General features: G+C 38.3%; 1 protein-coding gene across 8 annotated transcripts in view; it reads right to left on the bottom strand.

Annotated features, from left to right (window-relative positions):
- The window catches only part of LOC106879599 (uncharacterized), a 216,518-nt gene that overhangs the window by 116,333 nt on the left and 73,395 nt on the right, over positions 1-26,790 (bottom strand). For 4 of the 8 annotated variants that reach the window (XM_014929241.3, XM_052971874.2, XM_014929240.3 and 1 more), the window contains exon 1: positions 18,098-18,164. The exons of 1 other annotated variant lie outside the window; for it this stretch is intronic. The gene's annotated coding sequence lies outside the window, so the exon portion shown is untranslated. Of the gene's footprint in view, positions 1-1,207; positions 1,458-18,097; positions 18,165-26,790 lie in introns of those variants that run through there. 3 more of the 8 variants (XM_014929242.3, XM_052971873.2, XM_089360196.1) reach the window with 3 other exon arrangements.

Here is a 26,790-nt window from a genome sequence, read left to right as displayed (position 1 = left end):
TTGCAGTCGCAATGGTGCAAAGTCTGGCTGTGGTGGACAGGCGGACAGTTGATGAGGGAGGGTGGGGCTAAAGGAGACAGGCAGACAGACAGAGAAGGCCTAAATTACAGAGACGGAGACACGGAGTAGGAATGGTTATCGATCTGGTTGAACCCGAGGAGTAAACAACAGCATAATAATCATCATCATCAGTTATAGTGATGATGGGGTGACAATGAAGTGATGGTGATGGCGTTGGTAGGCTAGAATGCCATCAGACCACGGTCAGCTAATTACACACACCATGCATCCCTAGCAATTCTTCGTAAAAGCGCACCAGCACTTACTCTTCTTCAACCAACACAAACATCCCTCCTGTCTTTCTTTCTTTCTTCCTCTTCTCTCTCTGTCTAAACCCATAGGGTCCTTGTCATCCTCTTCCATACAGCCCCTGCAATGTCCTCTCCGCCTTTAGAACAGACACCGACATTACACAAGACAGGCCAAGGAACATGGCGCCGACATTATTCGATACATTACAATTCATTATTAATAATAATTATTATTATTATTATAACAACAACGACGAAGTCCGTCTAGCCTTTACAACGGCCTCATCACTCCACTAGACCTTAGAGCTCTCTCTCTCTCTCTCTCCTGCTTTCTCTCTATTTGCGATAGAGACTGACACAGGAATGGAGGTAGGGGTTGAAAGTATCTCGGCGTGTACAGACGCATACATACATACACAAAGTAATACTGGTTTTCTTTCATACGAAAGTGTCCAGAAAAAATAAATAAATAAATAAATGCGATCTCCATTCATCCAGAATTCAATACAACACAATACAGAGACAGAAATTCACAACTCTTATATTATCATACAAGATCTACAACAAAACAAAAAGAACACGTGCTTAGCTGTGAGCGTTATATTTACGTTTCGTATTCCAGGACGTAGATGAAAATTGTATCATTTATATATATACATAGACAGAAAGAATGACACAATTGTCACAACCTCCAATGGTTTCTCTAAATAAATCTATTTTTGATTCATTTACATGAGTATCTAAACTGTTCCCCAGCATGTATACGCCTGTGTATATATAATAATATACATAGACATTGCTAGAAATTTATATAGCCTTCTATCATGCTCCCAAAGCGCGCGCACACTGCGTATAATTACATACAAACATACAGAGAGAAACTTTTTTATACTCACATTTACTAAGAGAATATTCCTTATTTACCGGGATTGTAACTAAACTCATGCCCTCGCCATCACAGGAACACACATGGTAATATCGCGCGGGTGCGCGTGCGCGCAGACTTACACACACACACACACAAACTTACATATAATTGCACATAGACACAAAAGTAGGTCCGGAAGAGAGCTAGGTGCGATAGACGTGATAAGCCGGCATGTCTGGAGTGACGACAGAGAGAGAGAGAGAGAGAGTGAGGAGTGTATGTATGTCTATCTAGACAGGCACTAAGGTAAGCAGGGATAGAGGAAATAACGCAGGGTCGGAAGGAGGGTGCATTCTGAGAAAGGATGGGGTAGGTACGACATTGGACTGTCTATGGCACTGGGTTTAATTAAGTCTCGAAACGCCGCTACCATCCCACCATAAGGAAGCTGACAGCACGATGGCCAGACAAACAAGATAGGACGTCTCTAGGCAGTCGCTCAACCTGCTAGAAATGGCAACCAAATCTTCTACAAATTACATTAGTCTTACATTTGTTATGTAGTCCTATTTGTTATACAGTGTTAAGAAAAATAAGATAAGTAAAGACTACAGATTCTTTGACCATAAGGCTTGTTCAATCAGGGGCTGATATAGGACAATACAGCAACAAGCAGATTAGGCTAGCATAATAGACTGATAGTCAACAGAAATAGTCACTGTATTTGTATGTTTGTGTGGCTTTTCGCCTGTTTGGTTGGGCATCTGTATATCCCTATATGGCCTAAGACCAAACAAATAACCCAACCACCGTCATACACGTGTGTTCAGCTTTCGTCATTCTGGCTAGACATTGGTATGGTGGTTCCACTATGGGACAAGTCCTAGAATAGTGGCACTCAGCGTCAAGCTTTATCTAGTTAACACACAACTTTCAGTACTTGTGCTTGCCTTCAAGTTCAAGGTTGCAAAGCAATGTATATAACGACAGTCTATTTTAAACAAAGACTAGAGGATAAACTCAGCTTTGCAGAATCATTCAATCACACATGCAAATTAATACATATTTATAAGCGTAGATATGTGTTTGTGTGTGTGTATATATATATATATATATATATATATATATATATATATCTCAGAGTAAGCACAAATGTGAAACAAGGTGGAAAAAAATAGTACTCGAATCCCGGAGGTAGAGTAATATGCTTTATTAATAAAGCTGCAAAGACATCATAAAAACTGTTACTCAGAGTTTCACGTTACCGTTCATTGGACAGTTTTTGTCCGAAGAACGGGAACGTGTAACAGATTTTGTGAGAATAAGTCAGGGGGTTAATTTCTGAGACTAAAAGGCGGTGCCCCAGCATGGCCGCTGTGAAATGACTGAAACAAGTAAAAGAATAAAAGAAAATATATATATATATATATATATACTTTATTTAAAAGCAGCAGAAATATAACAAAAGACTGTTACTCTGAGTTTCACATTCCCGTTCATCGAACAGTTTTGTTAGAAATTTTCTAACAAAACTGTCTGATGAACGTGAAACTCAGAGTAACAGTCTTTTGTTATATTTCTGCTGCTTTTAAATAAAGCATATTACTCTACCTCTGGTATTTGAGTACTCTTTTTTCCACCTTGTTGCACATTTCATGTGCTTACTCCGGTATATATATATATATATATATATATATATATATATATATATATATATATATATATATATATATATATATATATATATATATATATATATATATATATATATATATATATATATATATATATATATATATATATATATATATATATATATATATATATATGCGCAGGAATGGCTGTGTGGTAAGTAGCTTACTTACCAACCACATGGTTCCAGGTTCAGTCCTACTGCATGGCACCTTCTAAGTGTCTTCTACTATAGCCTCAGGCTGACTAAAGCCTTGTGAGTGGATTTGGGAGACGAAAACTGAAAGAACCCCGTCATATATATATATATATATGTGTGGGTGTCTGTGTTTGTCCCCCACCCCCAACATCGCTTGACAACCGATGCTGGTGTGTTTACGTCCCCATAACTTAGTGGTTCGGCAAAAAGGGAGTGATAGAATAAGTACTAGGCTTACAAGGAATAAGTCCTGGGGTTGATTTGCTCAACTAAAGGCATGCTCCAGCATGGCTGCAGTCAAACAACCGAAACAAATAAAAGAATATATATATAATCGGTAGAAGTTACAGGCCAAGAATTCCATTCATTAGCACTTATCAAAATTTATATACTCATGTTTTGTGTTCTATTTTTCCTATTTGCATCACCCACTAGCCGCAGTTTAAAATATATGTAAATAAGGTATCACATGAAGTGTAAGTTACAAGTAATATTCATTGACTAGTCAGGTGGGGACTCATGTTTAGTCCCATTGCATGGCACCTTGGGAATGTGTCTTCTACTATAGCCCAAGGTTAACCAATGCCTTGTGAGTGAATTTAGTAGATGAATCTCACCAGTGCTGGTACCATGTAAAAAACACTGAATACACTCAGTTAAGTGGTTGGCATTAGGAAGGGCATCCAGCTGTAGAAAGCATGCTAGAGAAGACTTAGAACCTGGTGGAGTCATCTAGCTCCTCTTTTCTTGTCAAACTATCCAACCCATGCCAGCATGGATAAAGAGATGTTAAATGATGATGAAACTCTGAAGAAATCCATTGTGTGTGTCTTTGTGTTTGTTCCCCCCTCCCCCAGTATTTTGTGTTTGTTCCCTCCACCCACCCAGTAGCGGTTTGGCAAAATAGACCCAAGGAATAATTACTGGGATCAATTTGTTTGAGGATATCCAACCACAGTCCAATGACTGAAACAAGTAAAAGGTTTAAAAATAAAGGTCAAATAAGCAACTCCAAACTCTGAAGCCCCTATCCCTTAGAAAAGAGAGAGGGAGAGAGAGAGAGAGGGAGAGAGAGGGAGAGAGAGAGCCGACAAAGTACCAAATTTCAGTGTACATCATTGATTATATAAAGGAACTGAGAAGACATTTGTTAACTGCTGAAAGATTTTATCAGATGACAATTGAGTAAAAATGCTTTTATTAGAACGGTGCAGTCTTCAGAAAAGCGCTTGGTTGTTTCATAGTTGACCTAAATAAATCAGGAACTTGATAATGGCTCCTCATGAATATTTGAAACATTACCTGGGTAAGTTTCTCTCTTGTGACCCAGTCCAGTGTATTATATTATATATTCAATTAGTGTCGAGCAGTCTCTAGTAACCTCACTCATTCAGCAACTATAAACACTCATACACACGCGCGCACATGCTCACACACACAGACACATGTTGAAACACCAGGAAGATAAAAACTAAATACAAAGTTGCAGAGTTCCAACATGATCGAACCTCATTGGTTCAAATCAACTAAACCAATATGTACATAGCTATATGTATTTATATACATGCTTGTGTACGTGTCCTCCCACCGCACCATATAAATATATCTCTTTAAAGTTACAATAAAGCTATAATTAACAGCATGTAAATATTATAACTTCTTGTATGCTTTGAGATCCACTGTTCTGAAAAAATTATTTCACGTTCTGTCGATAGTTTATAAATTCATATGATGTCAACTACAAAGCTTTAGCGGGCCCAAGCTTATAGCAGAAGACATTTGCCAAAGATACCGCACAGTGGGACTGAACCCAAGATGACATGATTGGAAAGCAAGCTTCTTCACCATACAACCACTTTTCATTTTACTTTGCTTGCAAGCAAATATATCATCATCATCAATTTTAAAGTCCATACTAGCATGAGGTGGCCTACATCTATATATGAAATGTATACTTCGTTGCTGCTGTTTATGCAACTATCTGAAGTTTTTATGAATTCTTGTTTCTTCAGGGCAACAAATATTTCTTCTTAAAGAAATTCAAAAACATCAACCAAATATATTTAATTCTACAACTTGTATAAAGTACTTTTTCTTCCATTTGTTATTAAAAAAAGAAAAATGTATATTAGCACAGGAATGGCTGTGTGGTTAAAAATCTTACTTTTACAACCATGAGGTTTCAGGTTCAGTCCCACTATGCGGCACCTTGCGCAAAGTGTCTACAACTACAGTACTGGGTTAACCAAAGACACATGGGTGAATTTGATAGACAGAAACTGAAGGAAACCCGTCGTGTGTGTGTGTGTGTGTGTGTGTGTTTGAGTGTGTGAGTCTGATTCTTTGCCTTGATTGACATTGCATGGTAGTTATAAATTAGTGTCAATGTCCTTCATTTCCAATCTTCTGTAAAAACATTCTTGGTCATGTTATTACTTTACTTAGAAACAGGTGAGGGTATCTGGGTGTAGAAACTTCCTCTCAACAAATTCCATCCAACCCATTGCAAACACATGCAAAAGTGTGTGTGTGCATACACATACATATTTGTATATGGAAGACATCTTTTCTTTTAAACACATTAAATTGAAAACATGTGTGGTTTTATCTTTCCAAAGTTTTTTTTTTTCTTCATAATTCTTTACAAGCCCTTTACAACAGTCAAAGTTCTTTGGTCCATCTATGTTTTTAGACCTTTACAGTCTTATCTTTCTGGATGACATGATTGTTGGTCTTGGCATCTGTTACTGCCAATACCAAAATTTAAAGTTGGTAGTTGCCATAAGATTCCTGTTCAGGTTAAAATAAGAGAGAAATTACTGTTGGGTTTTCATCAAACTCCAGAATTTTCTTTATGAATCATACATGTTTTCTGCATGTTGATTTTTACATTATGTTATACAACTGGAAGTGACATTAAGGGCACAAAATAAGAAAATGATAAATAAAAACTTAACGCACACTAGTCACAAATAAAAACCACTCCTTGGTTACTGTGAAAAGACTGGAAGTAGCAGTCATATTAAACCTTGTGGTAATGTCACTATTAACATACATACAGCCTATTTTGCTTCTCTCTTTTGCTTAAAATGGTGGTAACACATGCCAAAAACCAACCACTTCATCACAAAAATTAAAATCATAAAGAACTTAGGAATTTTACTGTAGCAATCAAACACAATGTAAAAATAATATAAAGATAAGAAGCAGTCATGTTTGAATCACACACACATACATACACATACACACACTCACATGCATGTGTGCATGCATACACACACACACAAAGGCAGTGACATGGCTGTCTGTTTATGAAATTTGCTTTGCAACCTCCTGATTCCTGGTATGATCCAATAGTGGGGGTACTTTGGACAAGTGCCTTCCATTGTAACCTTGGGTTGACAATGACATGTAAAAGAAATTTGGTAAAAGGAAATTGTGCAAAAGCCCATTGTGTGTGTCCGTATGTGGACACACACTTTAACCACCACAAAGCATCCTCTCTCAGTGCCACTCCCTGTCCCAGATGAGGGGCCTTTGTCTTGCAAATTACTTGGCAACCCTACTGGTGCTGGTGCCACATAAAAAGCATTCAGTGAACACTGTAAAGTAGTTGACATAAGAAAGGGCATCCAGCCATAGAAACCATACCAAAGCAGACAACAGAGCCTGGTGCAGTTCTCTGGCTTGCCAGCTCCAGTCAAATTGTCCAATCCATACCAGCATGGAAAGCGGACATTAAAAGGTGATGGTGATGATGATGATATACAGTCAGCACTATTACTTAGATAAAAGCAAAGTTACAGAAGTTTCAATGACAATTCAAAGCGGAAGGCCTCCCTTCAGGGATGTAGTGTAGTAAAATCTGAAAGGAAACCGACCTCCTGCATTATACAACAGGCTCTGACCAGGAACCCACAAGGAAGGCAGAAGAGATGACAACCTAAAAATAGCTGGAGTTGGGATGCTGAGGCAGCATTGTAAAAGTGGGGATCCAAGTAGAGAAAAGCAGAAAACTCATTGATAGCCTATACTCCATAGGGAGCAATGAGCTTAAGTAAAATAATTAAATTATCACTCTTATTAAGAAACTTGAACACTATTAACAAGATGAAAAAAAATTTGTCCACTGCAACAGGGTATTCCAGTGGCTCTTAAACGTTTTAATATCTAGGTTAGATCCAAGACCCAGATTTTTTTAGGAGTTTACACAAAAAAAAAAGCAAAATACAACTCCATTTAAGAAAAATTTATGATATTTATAAAGGAAAGATCATTGAGGGCTGCTGGAAGGATACTTGAGGGACACGTTTGACCCTGAGATCTACAGTTGAGAACCACATGTAAAAAGTACCCAGTACACTTTGTAAAGTGGTTGACATTAGGAAGGGCAGACAGCTGTAGAAACCATGGCAAAACAGACAATGGAGCAGCCTGGTGCATCTCTCCAACCTTACCAGCTCCTGTCAAACCATCCAACCCATGCCAGTGTGGAGATACAAATGTTAACTGATGATGATGATGATGATGTTCCAGCCAGTTACACAAATTCTCAGCATTTTTTATCGTTAACTTACTTCAGTCATTAGATGTGATCATGCTAGGGAACTGCTTTGAAGGGTTTTAGCCAAACAGATTAACCCCAGCACTTCTTGTTTTTTTTTATTAGTATCTTTTGCTGAACTGCTAGGTTATGCAGACATAAACAAACCAATACTAGTTGTCAACCAGCAAAGAGGGGGATGTGCATGGACAGAGAGAGGCACATGCATGTATACAATCAACAGGCTTCCACACAGTTTCTTATTTCTTATTTCTTTATTGCCCACAAGGGGCTAAACATAGAGAGGACAAACAAGGACAGACAAAGGGATTAAGTCGATTATATCGACCCCAGTGTTTAACTGGTACTTTATTTAATTGACCCCGAAAGGATGAAAGGCAAAGTCGACCTCGGCGGAATTTGAACTCGGAACGTAATGGCAGACAAAATACCGCTAAGCATTTCGCCCGGCGTGCTAACATTTCTGCCAGCTCGCCACCTTGTGAGTGAATTTGGTAGGCTTCCACACAGTTTTTGACTACCAAATTCACTCACAAGGCACTGGTCTGTTCTGGGCTATAGTAGAAGACACTTGTCCAAAGTGCCATGCAATGGGACTGAACCTGAAACTACATAGTTATGAAGCAAGCTTCTTAACTACACAGCCATGAGTTCATAAAATTCTTGTGTGATTTGGTTAGCTCAGGCTTCTGTAATGTTAAGTGGGTTGGAAAATACTTATCCTAGATTGCAAGAAAGTCTTTTGTCAGTAACCTTCTAACAGAAAGCTTAGGCAAGTACAAGTAGTTAATGTATTTGGTACAGACAGCAAAACAATGGCTGTGAGTAATGAACTGTCAGTTTAGAGCTCAGTAATCCAAAGTTTTATCTACCCAAACAATTTGTGGCCATAGTTCATTGTTATGTAGACATCAGTACATTCGTCTGTCTGTATGTTCTGAATTCAAATACCACTGAGGTTGAATTTGCTTTTCATTCTTTTGGGATCAATAAAATAGGTACCAGTTGAGCACTGGGGGTCAATGTGATCAAGTAGCCCTATCCTGCAAACCTCTGTAAAATGGTTGGCCTTATGAAGGGCATCCAGCTGTAGAAACCAACCTGGTGTAGCCCCTGGCCTTACCAGTTCCTGTCAAGCTCTCCAACCCATGCCAGCATGGAAAACAGATATTAAATGACGATGATGATGATTCCTGCTCTCTCTCTCTCTCTCTCTCTCTCTCTCTCTCTTCCCTCCATATGTATACTTACACACATAAAAGTAATGGATCATGGTTAGAATTTTCAACCATGAGTGTTAGGTTACAAATCAACCGAACTACTAGACTCATTGAATTAACATAAGCATGTAAGTGGCTGAGAATTCCGTTACATTGTATGTCTGAGCTTAACCTTTAAATTACAGGTACAATTCATCCAATGGGCTTCTTCAGTTTCCATCTACCCAATTTCACTCACAAACTGTGGAGCAACCCAAGGTTATAGAAAAATTACTCTTGTTCAAGTTGCCACATTCATTCATTTAATGTCCACTTTTCTATGCTAAGATGGCTTAAATAGGAATTGATTTTGATACAAGATTTTACAGCTAGATGCGCTTGCTGGTGCCAACCCTCGTCCATCTTTTAAGTGAAGGATTTTTATATTTCCACTGCTCTTTGGAAGTATGGATCAATTGGTTATAATGTTAACACAGATGGTAAACATCACCACAGTTTCACTCAAATTATGACAAGAGAAATATGAACAGCCATGCACACATATATACACAACAAGCTTACTACAGTTTCTATTTACCAGATTCAATAACAGGGGCCATGATAGAAATTACTTGCACGACGTGCCATGCTGTAGTGACACAAACTTCTTAATCACACAGCCATGCCTGCACCACAGATGTACATACATGCCCAAACACACATATATCAATTAACAGCCAAATATAAAAATTGAAGCACCCCAGACATTGATCAATAGGAAAATAGACAACATGATAGGTCTTGATTATTGAAATTGTCTCTAGAAACTCAAACTTTATTTGCACCAATGCTGCATTGAGTGCTATATCATTTGTATGATGTGGAAAATATTCCAACATCACTGCCCAAATAATGTTGGCATCAACTTCAAGCAAGGCTTGATCCTTTTGCTATCAATCACTACAACAATCTTAAATCATGTCACATTACAGCACTAAGAACTATTTCACCTCAATTTAACCCTGCTCTCTTTAACATCATGCCAAGAGAAGAAAAACACCTCATAACATTCAAACAGGTCCTGGATGAATATCTCCACCAAATTCCAGATAAATCACCTACACCCAGATATATCTCTGCAAAACATATCCCTTTACTCGAATGAGCTATGGTGCCGAAAGAATGACTATAATATGAAGCATCGCTCAATGCCTTTTCTAGGTGATGTTAAGTTAGTTTTGGCTTGGGTCAATGCTGGCTGAGACAGACAGCTAGCTAGTTAGCAAGCTAACTAGATAGATAGATAGATAGATAGATAGATAGATACACACTTTTATACATTTTATCTGTATTGGACAAATGAAAGGCTGAGATGAGTTTCTAGTAATATTTGAATTCAAGAATTCTAGCATCTAAAACTCAGACACATAAAAAAAAAAAAACTCACTATTTCTTGAACATCTTTGCCATATTGCTGGCTATGTTAACAATTTTGCCTGCCAACAAGTGTTCATTTGGCTGCATTCTATGCCACATCACCACATGCTGCTTCCTATGAAAGATTATATGTGTGTGAGATAAACTGTTTTTATTGAAGTCCTGTGTAAGCAGATCTACCATCACAGGCATCCCAGTCATGATCAGTACGTCTTTCTGTTTATGCACAAAAATATTGCCTAGTGTTTTTCTTCCTTTTTTTTTCAAAATAGTACAGTGAGATTTAAGGGAGATTCAGATGTATTTCTAGCATTTTGACCAACCATATAGAAGCTACTTCACTGATTCACATTAGATAGAATGTAATTCTTTTATTTTTTTATTCTTTTACTTATTACAGTCACTTGACTGCAGCCATGTTGGGGCACCACCTTTAGTCAAGCACATCACCCCCAGGACTTATTCTTTGTAAGCCAAGTACTTATTCTATCAGTCTCTTTTTCCGAACTGCTTGGTTACAGGGATGTAAATACACCAGCACCGGTTGTCAAGCGATGTTAGGGGGACAAACACAGACACACATGCATATATATATATATATATATATATATATATATATATATGTATATGTATATGTATATGTGTGTGTGTGTGTGTGTGTGTGTATAAGCGCAGGAGTGGCTGTGTGGTAAGTAGCTTGCTTACCAGCCACATGGTTCTGGGTTCAGTCAGTAGTCCTCCAGCATGGCCACAGTCAAATGACTGAAACAAGTAAAAGAGTATATGACAGGCTTCTTTCAGTTTCCGTCTACCAAATCAACTCACAAGGCTTTGGTTGGCCTGAGGCTATAGAAGACACTTCCATAAAGTGCCACGCAGTGGGACTGAACCTAGAACCATGTGGTTGGTAAGCAACCTACTTACCACATAGCCATTCCTGCATCTATAAGGTCAGTGGGTGCATTCCTTTATCACATAAGCCAGTCTTAGATACCCATTTCTTTGTTTATATATATGTCCTCACACATAAACATATACCCTTTCAAAAGAGAAAAAGAAAAAGAAAACCACACACATCTTTCATTCATACAATCAACATACACATTCAGAGATTGTGCCTTCTTTTTTCTTTCCTTTTTCCTCAAAATCACTAGCCTTGACCCCTGCAACAGACAGGTAACCCATTCAAGGAGGATGTTGTGATCTTGGTCACTTGTGTGCCATGGGATGGTGGAGAAACAGGGCTTAGTGGTTAGGGTATTTGGTTCGCAATTGTAAGGTCATATGTACAATTCCAAGCAGTGCATTGTGTCCTTGAGCAAGACACTTTATTTCATGTTGCACCAGCCCACTGAGCTGGCAAAAATGAGTAGTACCTGTATTTCAAAAGGCCAGCCTTGTCACACTCTGTGTCACGCTGAATCTCCCTGGGAACTACATTAAGGGTACACATGTTTGTGGAGTGCTCAGCCACTTACACATTAATTTCACGAGCTGGCTGCTCCATTGATCAGATCAACTGGAACCCTTATAGTCGTAACCGACAGAGTACCATGCTCTATGAAAACTGGGTAACCAGCCATGCAAGTCCTAGGCATCAAGAAAAGTAAAAGTGAAAAGACATACTTAGATATGAGTGAAAACTTTTCATAACACATGAAAGACTAAACCTGGTCATGGGAGAGTAGATCGTGTCATAATTGACTTCAATTTGATCAAGAAAATATAAGTCAAGGTAAAGTAGATTACATCAGATGATGACTAATCATCATCATCATCATCACATGAGTCAGAGGGAGTTTATTGAGGCGAATTTCTAATGGCTGGATGCCCATACTGTCGCCAACCATCACCAGTTTCCAAGTAAGATATTTCCTCATGACCAAACATGTCTTCACAGAAAACCAGAAATAAAGAACACAGCTTGCATGATGGTGACACTTGCCTACAACTATCATATGATATCAAAACAAGGAGACAGTAGCACACACACACACACACACACACACACACACACACACACACACACACACACACACACACACACACACATAAATTCAGCTATGTAGTAATTCTAAAGAATGACCTTCTATAATGGTCTAAGAATATAAACTGAGCAACTTAAAGCTGGTGCACAGTGCACGGAATCAGATGTTGTGATCTACTATTAAAGCCTGGTATCCCCCATTCTTGTGTTATATCATTCTAGTGTGTGTGTGTGTGTGTACCATGGCTTCTTTAAATTTCTGTTCACCAAATCTATTGACAAAGCTTAGGTTAGCCTGGGGCTCGACTAGAAAACACTTGCCCAAGGTGCCATACAATGGGACTGAACCTCGAACCATATGGATGGGAAGCAAATCTCTTGGCAACTAACAAAATACTACAACTGTATTCTTTAGTTAGTTTCAATCATTGGACTGCAGCCATGCCAGGTCATTGTTTTTAGGCAATCATATCAAACTGTAGTACTTATTTCAATCTAATCCTTGTTTTATTGATCTCTATAATGGAACTGCTAAGTTATAGGGTATAGCTGTTCAAGCTGGTGATCAACCCAGAATGGAATGAGTGGGCACAGCTCTTTCGTCATTGGGGATTTGGCATGGCTGACTGGACATTGAACCTGTTTTGACAACAACATGTTTTGGCATACGAGGCAAACACACACACACACACACACATGAGCAAAAATATACTCATACAAAGAGGGCAAGAGATATTATTAATTGAACATGACTGACAAACATTTTCCGTATCATATACATGAAGAGAAATATGCTCACACACAGAGGGGAGAGAGAGAGAGAGAGAGTAAGAAAGAAAGAAGGAGAGAACATGATAAATATTAAAATGTTTTTTGTCAAATAAGTCATCATCAAATGAGTGTTGCCAAATAGGTGGCACCAAATTGGCTGTGCTGAAATGTCTCATAAACTAAAGTGACACAACATAAAGGCAGATACATAAACAATGTGCTTCTGCACAGTTTCCTTAAACCAAATTCTCCTGATGCAGCATATGCCAACCTAAGGTTATTGCAAGAAAATGCTTGCCCGAAGTGCTGCACTGTAGAATTGAACCGAAAACCATAACCATAATCTTGGCCACTTAGTCACTACCGGTATCCCATAATTATATTCTGATTGCTTTGTCATCATCACCATCAATCATCATCATCATCAAACCCTGGACATTATAGATTCGAATCCTAGGACTCACAGGGCCAGTTACCTGGCTTCCATTACATATATGTGACCGAGAACACAACATTACACCAGTCAATTGCAGGATTAGTCATTTACAGCTGAGTTGACTTGTAGTAGTATTGGCAAAGACTTTGACCACTCTTTTCTGAACTAAAGCCAAGCATTTCAGTTACTAACTACTTGTAGTATAGTATCATTAATGATTTCTAACGCTATCAATAGCATGCTATTAGTAAAAAACAAAACAAAAAAGAATTATATTCGTTAATGATTGATTTGTCTTTTACTCGTTTCACTCATTGGATTGCAGCCTTGAAGGCTTCACTAGAACAAATAGACCCCAGTACATGTTTTTAGATCTGTTATTTTATCAGTCTCTTTTGCTGAACTGCTAATTTACAGGGATGTAAACAAACCAACAACAGTTGTCAAATGGTGGTGGAGAACAAACACTAACACATTCACTATATATATATGTGTGTGTGTGTGTGTGTGTGTGTGTGTGTGTGTGTGTGTGTGTGTATATATAGATATATCATCACCATCATCATCATTTAACGTCTGCTTTCTATGCTGGCATGGGTTGGATGGTTTGACAGGAGGTGGCCAGGCAGAAGACTGCACCAGACTTCTGTGTCAGTTTTGGCATGGTTTTTATGGTTGAATACCCTTCTTTATACCAACCACCCAACAGAGTGGACTGAGTGCTTTTTACATGGCACCAGTGCAGACAAGGTCAGTTATGGCATGGTTTTTACAGCTGGATGCCCTTCCAAAGGTATCCTTGTCCATATGAATCATAAGAGTATATCCATAAGAATAGTGTCCAGATTTATGACTGGATATTGTGTTAGGTACAGGTATGGTTGTGTGGTAAGAAGTTTGCTTCCTAATCACATGGTTCTGAGTTCAGTCACACTGTGTGACACCTGGCTGTGTTTGTACCCCCAACACATCTTGACAAGTGTTAGTGTATTTATGTCCCTGTAATTTAGCAGTTCAGCAAAATAGGCCAATAGAATAAGTACCAGGCTTTAAAAAATAAACTACTGGGGTAAATTCATTCGACTAAAATGCTTCAAAATGCTCCAGCATGGCCACAGTTTAATGATTGAAACAAGTAAAAGGAAAAAAGATATGAGGAGAGATTCTGGATTTGAGGGCACATGGACCCACCCTACCTATTACCTTTTTATTTGTTTCAGTCCTTGGACTATGTCGCACTAGGGTACTGCCTTGAAGGGTTTAGTTGAACAAATTTTCTCTCTTAAGTCTGGTACTTAATCTACAAACCTCTAGACGTAAACAAACTAACACCAGTTATCGAGCCATGAACACAAAGGGATACACATATACACACACACACACACTGTAAAGTGGTTGGTGTTAGGAAGGGCATCCAGCTGTAGAAACCATGCCACGTCAGACTGGAATCTGGTGCAGCTCTTTGGCTTGCCATTTCCAGTCAAACCATTCAACTCACGCCAGATGGACGATGGACGTTAAATGATGATAATATATATTGACAGACATCCTCACAGTGTCCATTTATCAAATCCAAGCACAAGGTTTTGGTTGGCCCATGACTATAGTAGAAGACATTTGTCCAAGGTGCTGCACAGTAGGACTGAACCCAAGACCACATAGTGGGGGAAGCAAGCTTCTTACCCACAGCCATGGCTGTGCCTATTGTCGCACAGTGAGATCATGTTGATATGAAAATAAAAGGCTCTTCTGATAATGACAATAATGATTGAGCATACAAAACTGTGTTAGTGTCTATATGTGTGTACGTGTGTGTGTGTTTCTGTGTTATATTTGATGGCTTAATAAGATTTAAGTGGTGTCTAGCCATAGGGAAACATTACCTTGCTGGGAAACAGGTAAGAGTTGACAATAGGAAAGGCTTCCGGGCATACAAAATTTGCCTCAACAGATTCCGTCTACCCCATGCAAGCATGAAAAAATGGACGTCAAACGATAATGAAAAATAATCTGTGCCTAGCTATATCTTCATATGTTATACGGCACTGCAAACGGTTATTATATATAAATGTGTGTATATATATATATATATGAATGTATTTGCGTACGAGTATGTGAAAAATAAAATATTGCTGTATCTAATCCAACTTGACAATGTAAAAACAGCCGCCGTGTGTGTGTGTGTGTGTGAATATTTGTCAATGAGCTTGGAAAACTTGGCTGTTATGTTTTGTTTTGTATGTGTGCATGTAAAAGTATGAGTCTGATTGGCTAAAATGATTGGAAGTGTATGTAATAAATGCCGATCTTTCGAACTTTGTACATATAAGATGGCGAAATAAAAGAGCCCTGATTGAAAGTGAAAGGTAAACAAACGATCGATAATATTCGGAAGTAATCGACAATAAATGCAGTAACTGTAAAATGCGTTTGATTTCATTATTTTCTTGATTTTCGAAAAAATTATTAAACTGAACTAAAATGGTTACAAATATACAGAATATTAATGTGTAATATGTATACATACATACATACATACATATATATATATATATATATATATATATATATATATATATATATATATATATATATATATATATATATATATATATATATATACACACACTGTATATGTGCGTGTGTGTGTTCCTGTGTAAGTATATATGTGTATGTATTGTATATATGTATATATATATATATATATATATATATATATATATATATATATATATATATACAATACATACACATATATACTTACACAGGAACACACACAGGCACATATACATACACACACGTATATATATATATATATACATATCTCCGTGTAGAAGGAGGGGGGCATACAGGGCTTCCGTACAGAATTGTCCTGAATTGTACAGAATTAAAGCCAACCTCCATATACAAATGTACGCTCACACGTATGTATCATTGTGTACGTCTTCTACGGCTGTCTATGCAAAAGGGCGTGTGTATGTATGTATGTATGTATGTATCTGTGTGGACCTTCGTGGAGTTAGGAACCCGGACGGTTTTATAAGGGAGCCTCGATGTGCGTGGGGAGGTAGAGGTGCGCGCGCGAAGTACGTGTGTTGTAAGGCGGGGAGGGCAGATACATAAATAAAAATGAATGTATGTATATGCATGCTTGTACGAGAGTTTAATCAGAATGTATGCATGTGTGGAGGTATGTGAGACACACACACATACGTGTGTATATGTATGTGCGTGTGTATGTATATATATATATATAGATAGATAGATAGATTAGAGAGATCAACAGAGTATTATGACATGCGTATACTCTTTATATGTGTATTTCTGTGGCTATCTGTGTATTTGTGAGTTTGTTTAGCCATGGGTCAACACTCTTTGAATAAACTTATGATCCCAAAGGCATACCAGTGGTGACCATTCCATTTTATTTGGAGAATGATTGTTTTAGGATTACATTATCTAATATTTCCATCCTCTATTTAAGACGGTAGGTAAGGTATCATTTGCGGAAGATTTCAAGATTCCACTTGCTAATTTCTACTATTTCGCGTGACCCACCACACTGAAGTTCCCTAGTTTGTGTTGTGTGTATGTATGTATGGCAGTATATAGTTATGTATACGTGTATCTATCAGTGTGCACATACATATTAGTATATTGGTATGCCTATACATATATATACACACATATGTATAGACATAGAGATATACATACACACACACATTACATGTTAGTTTCTGCGCGCGGGCGCGCACGCACACACACACACACACACACACACACATATATATATGTATCAATGCAAGTATGGTAATGTCGGTATACATATTAGTACAAGTTATATGAGTATACATATATGTATCTATGTATGAATGACTAATATCATATATATTTATGTATGTATATATACATGTGGTTATGACTATATATATATATACACACACACACATCGTAATCGGATATATATATATATATATATGTGTGTGTGTGTGTGTTCCTCTTTCTCTTGATCCACTGTTATTTAGCCCTGATCGTCAAAGACTTTCCAACAGTGACCATTCTGCCTTTTCATCTATCCAAGACATGATGCAATATCTTTTCTTTAGTCGGTAGAATGCAATGGGGGGGGGGATATGCGGCTGTTACTTTCAGCAAGTCGTGCGACTGCATAAAGGATGATACCTCGTTGGTTCGTGTGTGTATGTATATATATATATATATATATATATCATTCTTGCTACCATTGAACTTCCTCCAAATCTAGCACGGCAGCACAAAACACAACTGAGATACAAGCAAACTATCCTATAGACCAGACGATAAGTAAAGAAAGAATGCGTATGGTAGAAATATGTAGACACAGTATATATATATATATATATATATATATATATATATGCACACACACTTACACACACACGTACGTACACATACATACTAAGAATGTGAAGAGCTTGCGATACTTGTATGTTTATAGATTTTTTTTTCGAAGATCTGATGAAAGAAAAATTTTGACAAAAGGAAGTCGGAAAGAAGGGAAAGAACTCATTGAGGAAATTGTGAAGTAGGAAAAGCGAAAGATTTCAGTGAATTGTGTGTGTGTTCCGGATGAAATTGTTGTCGTTACACTTACTTGTCTGCTGCTGGCCGCAGCTCAAAGGACGTAGCAGCCATAGTCTTGTTTTCCAAAGTTGTAATATAGTGGTAGAAGTTGTAGTAGAGATTCGCACTGGAGTAAGAGGTGAGTGTGGCTGGAGTGAGTTTAATAGTAGCAGCAGCAGCAAAGAAAAGAGAGTGACAGAGAGAAGGAGAGAGTGAGAGAAAAAGACGAGGGGAGCAGTAGCAGTAGTAACAGTAGTAGTGATGGTGAGGGCTGTAATAGTATTTGTTATAGTGCTGGTAGTTGTAGTAATGATAGGTACTTTTTTTTAGAAGAGGAAAAGCTGTGAAAAGTAAGAGAGAAAAAAAGGGATAACAGAAAAAATAAGAGAACTTTCAACGAAGAGAAGAGTACATAGGGAGCAATAAACTGAGAGAGAGAAAGAGAGAGTAAAGAGAGACGTGACTTAATTACAAAGAATTAAAGAGAGAGAAAGAAAAAGTGGGCTCTATATGATAGAGAGAAGGAGAGTTAAGAAAGCAGAGAGAAGATTAAGAACCTAGAGAAAAGAAATGCGTGCAGAAAGAAGGAATTAAAGGTGTAGAGAGAAATAGAAAGGAAAAAATCCTTACAAAAAAGGGAGCTTAAGAGAAAGAGAGAGACGATGATAAATTAAAGGGACAGAAAGAATGAGAGGAGAATAGTAAATGTATGAAAAGGGGATTTACAGAGAAAGAAAGAAGGGAGAGAGGAAGTAGACAAATCGTGTAAGAAAAAGGCAGATAAAGAGAGAAAGGGAGGGGTAAGGTAAAATACATGAGCAGAGAAAGTAGAGAAAAAGGGGAAAGAAAAAGTGGAAGAGAAAAGAAAGTGCGATGAACGAACGATATAGTGAGAAGATAAAACAATACAGCAAAATAAGAGAGAAGAAAAGAAAGAATAAGAATGCGAAGGGGCGGAAGAGATGGCAAGAGTTGAAGAGAGGTAGGAAGAGTAATAGCGAGGGGAAATAGTGAAACAGTAAAGAGGAATAGTATGAGGAAGAGAGATATAAATAACTGAGTTGGATAATGAGTGAGGGAGGGAGTATTGAGTAAGTGAGGGAATGACGGGGATAGTGAGTGAGTAAGGGAATGAAGGAATGAAGGCTCCAACAAGGATCGAAGGTGGATAACGTCGACGAAGGAAATAATCGTTTGTTATACGTCGATGGGATGATGCTAATGATGACGAAAGAAAGGGTGGTGGAAGACAAGCAGATTTAGAGAGTGGCAGAGAGATAGCTTGACAGACAGGAGAGAGGAAGAGAGAGAAACAGACTAAGCGTGACTGACACAGAGACAGAGCGTAACAACCTGACAGACAGAAAGGAAGATATATATATAGACTAAGCGTGACAGATAGACATTTTAGTGAGAGAAATACTGAGCAAGAGGTAAAAATAACTAGATGCATAGACAGACACAGTGTGAGAGAATGAGTAGACGGTATAGGAAAATCAATGAGAGAAATGTGGGGGGAAAATTATAGAGAAAGAAAGAGTGATGAAGAAAAATGGAGAGATAGAAGATGAATAAAGATGGATATATATATATATTATATATACATTTATATTTACAGAGAGAGAGAGAGAGAAAGGGTGAGAGGCCGATATCAACTAAACATTAGAGACAGGAAACAGTAGCAGAAGAGACTGAAAGTACGTATCAGATATGGTTGGTGGGTGAGAAAGAGAGTGAATGGTAGAGCTAAGAATTGACAGCAGTGTGTGTGTGTGTGTGTATACCTATGAATGTATACATATTTACATGTGTGTGTGTGTGTGTGAATGTGTGGTGCATGCAACTGTTCGTCTGTAATCTGTCTTGTAAGAAATGGTAAGAAGATAAATTGTGATGGATTACGATGATGATGGAGATGATGATGAGATAGTGGGAATGTACAAGAGAGAAAAAGTGGGTGAGACAAGAAGACTTGGTTGAAGCCAACAAAAATAAAAGAAAAAGAGATACACTGAGAGAAAGGGACAAAGATCAAAATGAGAATAGAAAGGAAAATAAATAAACTAAAATAAAATAAGAGAGAGAGAGAAGAGAGAGGGGGCAGATAGTAGTAGGGTTGGTAAGCTCTGGGAATCACTAATTCTGCAATTGTTACTATTATTCATTGCTATGTTAGGGTGCTCCACACTTCCATCTATCTAGCCACCAAGTTCATTCTTCCATCTATCTATCCTTCAATCTTTTTCTTCAACATATATTCTTCCCTCTCTCTATCGATCCATCCATCCATTCTTTCTACTGTTCTTTCAGCCATTCTTCAAAATCCACCTCAACCTCCAAATTCTCTCTTTCTCTCTCCCCCCTCTGTCCGTCTCTCTCATTTCTCTCGCTCTCGCTTTCTCTCTCTCTCTCGTTCTCTTTTTCTTTCTTAATACATGCAACCATCAATTTATCCATCTTTCTATCCATCCAGCCAGTCAAACAATCAGCTATCGTACTCTAAACTCCTTGTCTAGCTTGAACATTCCTGACTAGCTGCTGTTTCTGCAGTCCCCGACCAACACACTCTCACACACACACACACACACACACACTACTATTGCTGCTACCGTTATCATCATCATTATTATTATTATTATTATTATTAGGGGACAGTGCACATGCCATGGCTTGCTGTTTCCCCTTTTCTTACCCACAACCCTACTGTCCGTTCGTCAGTTTGTCAGTCAGTGAAGCTGGCTGACTAGCTCACTGGTTGGCTGGTTATCTTGCTGCCCGTTCGTCCGTCTGTCTGTCTGTCTGTCTGACAGTCAGTCCATCTTCATGTTCCCCCTCTCTCACCATCACCACCCCGTCGTCGCCACCATCGTCCTTATCATCATCATCATCATCATTATCGTCGTCGTCGTCATCACCCACCAACACTACCTTGGCCTTAGCATCGCTGCTGCTTCTTGCCAATTCTTGTAGCCATAGCGATACAGAAAGGAACAGTGTTGGTGGCGGCGGCGGCGGTGGATGCTACACATTGTCGGTGGGGTGGGGAAGTGCCATTGGAGGTAGCCCTGCTAGTAATAGTTGTGTCTGTGGGGGTGGCGTGGTATGTTGTTGCTGTTGCCGCCATCCTTTTATTGCTGTTGTTATTTTTGTTGTTGTTGTTGTTGTTGTTTTTGTTTTGTTTTGTTGTTGTTGTTGTTGTTTAACCCAAGGTCACTCCTTATCTAGTCTTGTCTTTGGACAAAAGTGATGCGGCTGTGACGACATTTCTCGTGTGTTCGTTGTTTAAGAAAATAGGGTAGTGATTTGAGGGAAATTTGGCTGCTATTTCTTGTAGGTCGAGGGACTACATAGAAACTGCCGCGATATGAGTTGAAATGACGATGATAATGATTAGGATAAGGATGCTGGAGTTAATGGGGTGATGGTGGTGGTGGTGGTAATGACTTGGTGTAGTAGCAATGAAGTGGTGGTGGTGGTTGTGGTATTTATTAGTGTTGATGATTAGTAAATGGTAGTTTAATAACAATGATGATGGTGGTAGTGGTGGTGGCTGTGGTGGCAATGTCACTAATATTGATCTTGGAGGTGGTGATGATGCTGATGTTAAGAATGATGGTAATATTTATGATGATGATGATGATGATTGGTATTAATGTCAATGATGATGATAATAGGAGGAAGAAGATCATGGTGTTGGTGGTGATGTGATGATGATGACCATGTCCATGATGATTTTAACGATGATGTTAATGATGTTGCTGCTGCTGCTGACGACGACGACGACGACGACGACGACGACGACGACGACGACGACGACGACGACGACGATAATGTCGATGACGATGATAATGTCGATGACGATGATGATAATGGTGATGAGATAGTGATGGGGATGATGATGTTTCTGCCAAGAGAAGTTTTGGCAGCTCTCATATTGGAATAGTAATCAAATGATGGCAGTTATCCCGCGGTGGGAGGACGAGGTCAAAAGATCTCACCATTCTCTCCACTCCCCATCCCCACTCACGGCATCGTAACGTTGGAAACTCGCACACGTTCAAACATACAGGCACAGATTTTGGTATATATCAGCTAAATACAGACGCACAGCCAGACAGATCGATAGCTAGATAGCTAGATAGATAGATAGATAGATAGATAGACTGAGAAAAAAAATAGAAGAGTGCATGTGCGTGCGTATCTGTGTGTATGTGTATGTATGTATGCATGTGTGTGTGTATATATATATATATATATATATATATATATATATATATATATATATATATATATGAGGAAAAATCAAAACCAAGGCAGAACGATTGTCTCAAGTCATTTAGAATAATTTAATTAGAGTAATTTGAAACCTTACAGCCGTTTCTGGGACAACCTAAGTGCTTGGTTAGCATGTCCGTGCACTAGATATACCATCATCAGAGACACGGCATGAATATTTAGACGGGGAAATTTTACATATTACAAGGAATAAAATTCATGGTATATAAGGAATAAAATAGAAGAATAAAGGAGTAAAAATAGAAGAAAAAAGAGTAAGAGTAGTTAGAAGAATATAGGCAGCAGAATAATGTTCACACCTCATCTTTTTCCAGAAGATACGGATGTTGATTGGTAGTTGCATGAAGATATAGGGTTTTAGTTAAAATCCCAAGTAAATCCAGGCAGTATTTTGGCAGTATTCTGAATGATGTGTCCATATTGTAAATGTGTATATAGAGCGAGAAAATATGATGGACGTAAACTCATATACGTCCATCAAGCTATTCGTTTAGATCGTAAGTGAACTAAACCCCTCACATTCTTTTTATATGTATATCTCTTCCCTAATGCAGTCTGAAGACGTAGTGTTCTCTCTCCTTTACATGAATGTATGATTATATGCATGTGTATGCATTTTGTGTATGCACATGCACATACACACATACATACACACATACATACATACATACATACATACATACATAGTTACATACATGCATATCTGCAGGTTCTTCCAAAAGTAGGTTTACAGTTATCACGTAGGAACTTTAAATTTCTTTTAAGATATTTTATTACATTAAAATTTCTATCTTACAATTAAACTAGCATAGAATAATGGTTTCATATTTTTTTTATAATTAAGATGTATACTAGTAATATGAATGCAAAAGAGATAGTTGAATAACTGTAAACCTACTTTTGGACCACCCTATATATTACATACATGTATATAATATATATAATGAGGGAGTATGGCCTAGTGGTTAGAGTACTGCAGTCGCGATCGCTAGATCGTGATTTCAATTCCTAGACCGGATGGTGCGTTTTGTTCTTCAGCAAGATACTTCATCTCACGCCTCTCTGCGATCACTTCGACACCTGACGCGTGGTACACTGTACATCTGTTCAGACACATCGATTTGATGGAAAGAGTGAGCTAATGAGCGACATGAACATACATGAACTTTCATACATCGTCTTCGACCGGAGAGTTCATCATATATATGTGTGTGTGTGTGTGTGTGAGTGAGCGGTGTATATATATACTTCGCAGTTGATGATGTAATTCTGAGTGGATGAAACAAGTGAAACCTATAAAGAAGTATTAAAACTTTTGCCTCCCACTTCTTGCGTTATTGATCTTAAATCCCCGGAACTTTCCATGAAATCCTCGGAACTGTCAATGAAATCCTCAGAAAATTCCAGGAAATCCCAGGAATTTCCAGGAAATCCTCGGAATTCCCGGAGATGATCTTAAATCCTGGGAACTTCCCAGAAAATCCTCTGAACTTTCCAGGAAATCCCCGGATTTTCCAAGATAACCATCGGAATTTTCCAGGGAACCCCCGGAATTTCCAAGACAGTTGATCCTAAATCCTCGGAACTTCCCATGAAATCCGGGGAACTTTCCAGGAAAAACCCGGAACTTTCCAGGAAATCCACGGAACTTCCCATGAAGTTAATCCCAAATCCTCGGAACTTCCCTGCAAATCCTCGGAAGTTTCCAGGAAATCATTGGAACTTCCCATGGAACCCCCGGAAATTTCCAGGAAGTTGATCCTCAATTCTCGGAACGTCCAAGGAAATCCTCGGAACTTTCCAGGAAGTTGATCCTGAATCTCGGAACTTTCCAGGAAATCCTTGGAAATTTCCAGGAAGTTGATCCTAAATCATCGGAACTTATTAGGTAATCCCTGGAACTTTCCAGGGAACCACCGGAATTTTCCAGCAAGTTGATCCTAAATCCTCGGAACTTTCCAGTAAATCCCCGGGTTTTCTGGAAAGTCCCGAGGAATTATGATCACCTTCCTGGGAAATTCCGGGGGTTCCTGGAAAATTCAAAGGATTTCCTGGAAAGTTCCTGGATTTCCTGGAAAATTTTAGTTGTCCAATCGATCCAAACTCTTATTTTTAAGTCTTAGATCCATTTCCCATCTTTTGCCGAACCGTTAAGTTACGAGAACATAAACTAACACCGCTTGTTAAACAGAGGGGAGACAAACAATTTCCTATCTACCAAATCCACGTATAAAGCACTGGTCGAACCGTGACTATAGTAGAAGACAGTTGCTCAAGGTTCTGCGCCGAGCGACTGAACCCAAAACGACATGTTTGTAAAGCGGCCTTCTTAACCAAACAGTTATACCTGCGAAGCACTAGTTCAAATATATATAAATTTAATATAAAATTAACAGATATTCTTTTCTAGTCTAGGAACAAAGCCGAAATTTTGGGGGAATGGTTCAGTCGATTATATTGACACCAGTACGCAGCTGCTACTTAATTTATCGATCCGGAAAGGATGAAAGGCAAAGTCGACCTCGATGGAATTTGAACTCGGAACATAAAGACAAACGGAATACTGTTGAACATTTCGCCCGGCGTGCTAGCGTTTCTGCCAGCTTGCCACAATGGAAAATTAACAGATATTAACATTGTTGCTGGTACAATGATAGACTATGTTTAGAGAAAACACTGCTCGGATGTTTAGTGGAATATGCAGTGTTACACAGGAAAGAAATAAGAAAAATAATGATAGATTTATTCATTTAGAATGTAAGCTCGCAAAAGTATAGAGAAAAAAATACAGAGAGAAAAGAAATACATATTACTATGACAATACTTAAGAGTACATCGTCTAGAAGTCGAAATTGAATGAGATTTGCCTCGAACACAAAGTGTGTCGGAAATCCTGAAATTTATAATGAAATAACCTATTATATAGTATAGAAGGAAAAAAAACTTGTAGAGAATGATGGCAAACTAACTTTGAAAAGCTAACTTCAAGCACAGGAATAAGATTTTTAAAATAAGTGTTCTGCTTTCAAGAAAGTCAACAGGTATATAACAAAGATGGAAGTTACATGCAACTCAGAGGGATAGGAGTAAATCTATGACAAGATGTTTTATTTTTATTCAAAGTAATGAAAGATACAAATACAAAAATGCAATTGCACGAATAGCTTTATTTGGTCAATTCTTGACAAGATTGGCAGAATGGAAATTGATCAGGAAATACTTTTCATTGTACTAGAAAACCAGGCTCCAAGCTGATATCGAAAATTTTATGATTGCTGTACAAGATTAAAAGTTTGTCTACGAGAAACTACCAAAAACTTGCCACGTAAAAGAATTACTAAGTAACCAAGGATTATGTGGATGTTGCGCCGAGAAAATCAATCACGCATCAGTTTTGTTGGCAATGAGGGCCATTCAGCCTCTTCAAGCTATAAATGCATAAGTAGGAATGACGTACCTTACAAATCGTTCAAAAACGTGCTTTGTACACAGTTCTGCCAGAAAAAAGATGTTTCGAGTATACACTTTAAGTTTAAAAACGAAAGGAAGGGCATGTGACGACATACGAGAATAATTTTCAAAACATATCGAATCTTTCCAAAACTACTCAAAGTAAATGAATATATATATATATATATATATATAAAGTGTAGTATATTGCCACCTAAGTGTGGCTGACCCCTAGGGGTGGATGTTACTGTTGCTTTTAGCCCCAGGAGGACATCTCCTCCAGCTGGCTTATCGACACACGACTGTGTCCTGTTTGCCAAGGGAGTTATCCCTCTCACCTCGACCAGCAGCACGAACGTATGCGGATTTCAGGGTTATTTCCCTTCGTCGGCGTTCGACAGCTGATGACCTTGGTGAGAGAGACAAAAACCTGGCAAATTTATATCTTCTTTTCCAGTGAAATTCTTCACTGATATTGAAAAGGTGAAAACAAGCAATGTTAATTCTCTAAATGAAGTATTAACAGTAACTGCACGATAAAGTGTAGTATATTGCCACTTAAGTGTGGCTGACCCCTAGGGGTGGATGTTACTGTTGCTTTTAGCCCCAGGAGGACATCTCCTCCAGCTGGCTTATCGACACACGACTGTGTCCTGTTTGCCAAGGGAAGTTATCCCTCTCACCTCGATCAGCAGCACGAACGTATCCGGATTTCAGGGTTATTTCCCTTCGTCGGCGTTCGACAGCTGATGACCTTGGTGAGAGAGACAAAAACCTGGCAAATTTATATCTTCTTTTCCAGTGAAATTCTTCACTGATATTGAGCCACACTTAAGTGGCAATATACTACACTTTATCGTGCAGTTACTGTTAATACTTCATTTAGAGAATTAACATTGCTTGTTTTCACCTTTTCAATATCAGTGAAGAATTTCACTGGAAAAGAAGATATAAATTTGCCAGGTTTTTGTCTCTCTC

This window comes from Octopus bimaculoides, chromosome 11 (genome assembly GCF_046866305.1).
Source record: "Octopus bimaculoides isolate indiv1 chromosome 11, ASM4686630v1, whole genome shotgun sequence".
Lineage (NCBI taxonomy): Eukaryota > Metazoa > Mollusca > Cephalopoda > Octopoda > Octopodidae > Octopus > Octopus bimaculoides.
The sequence above is the reverse complement of the archived record's forward strand: the minus strand, read 5'-3'. Positions and strand labels throughout refer to the sequence as shown.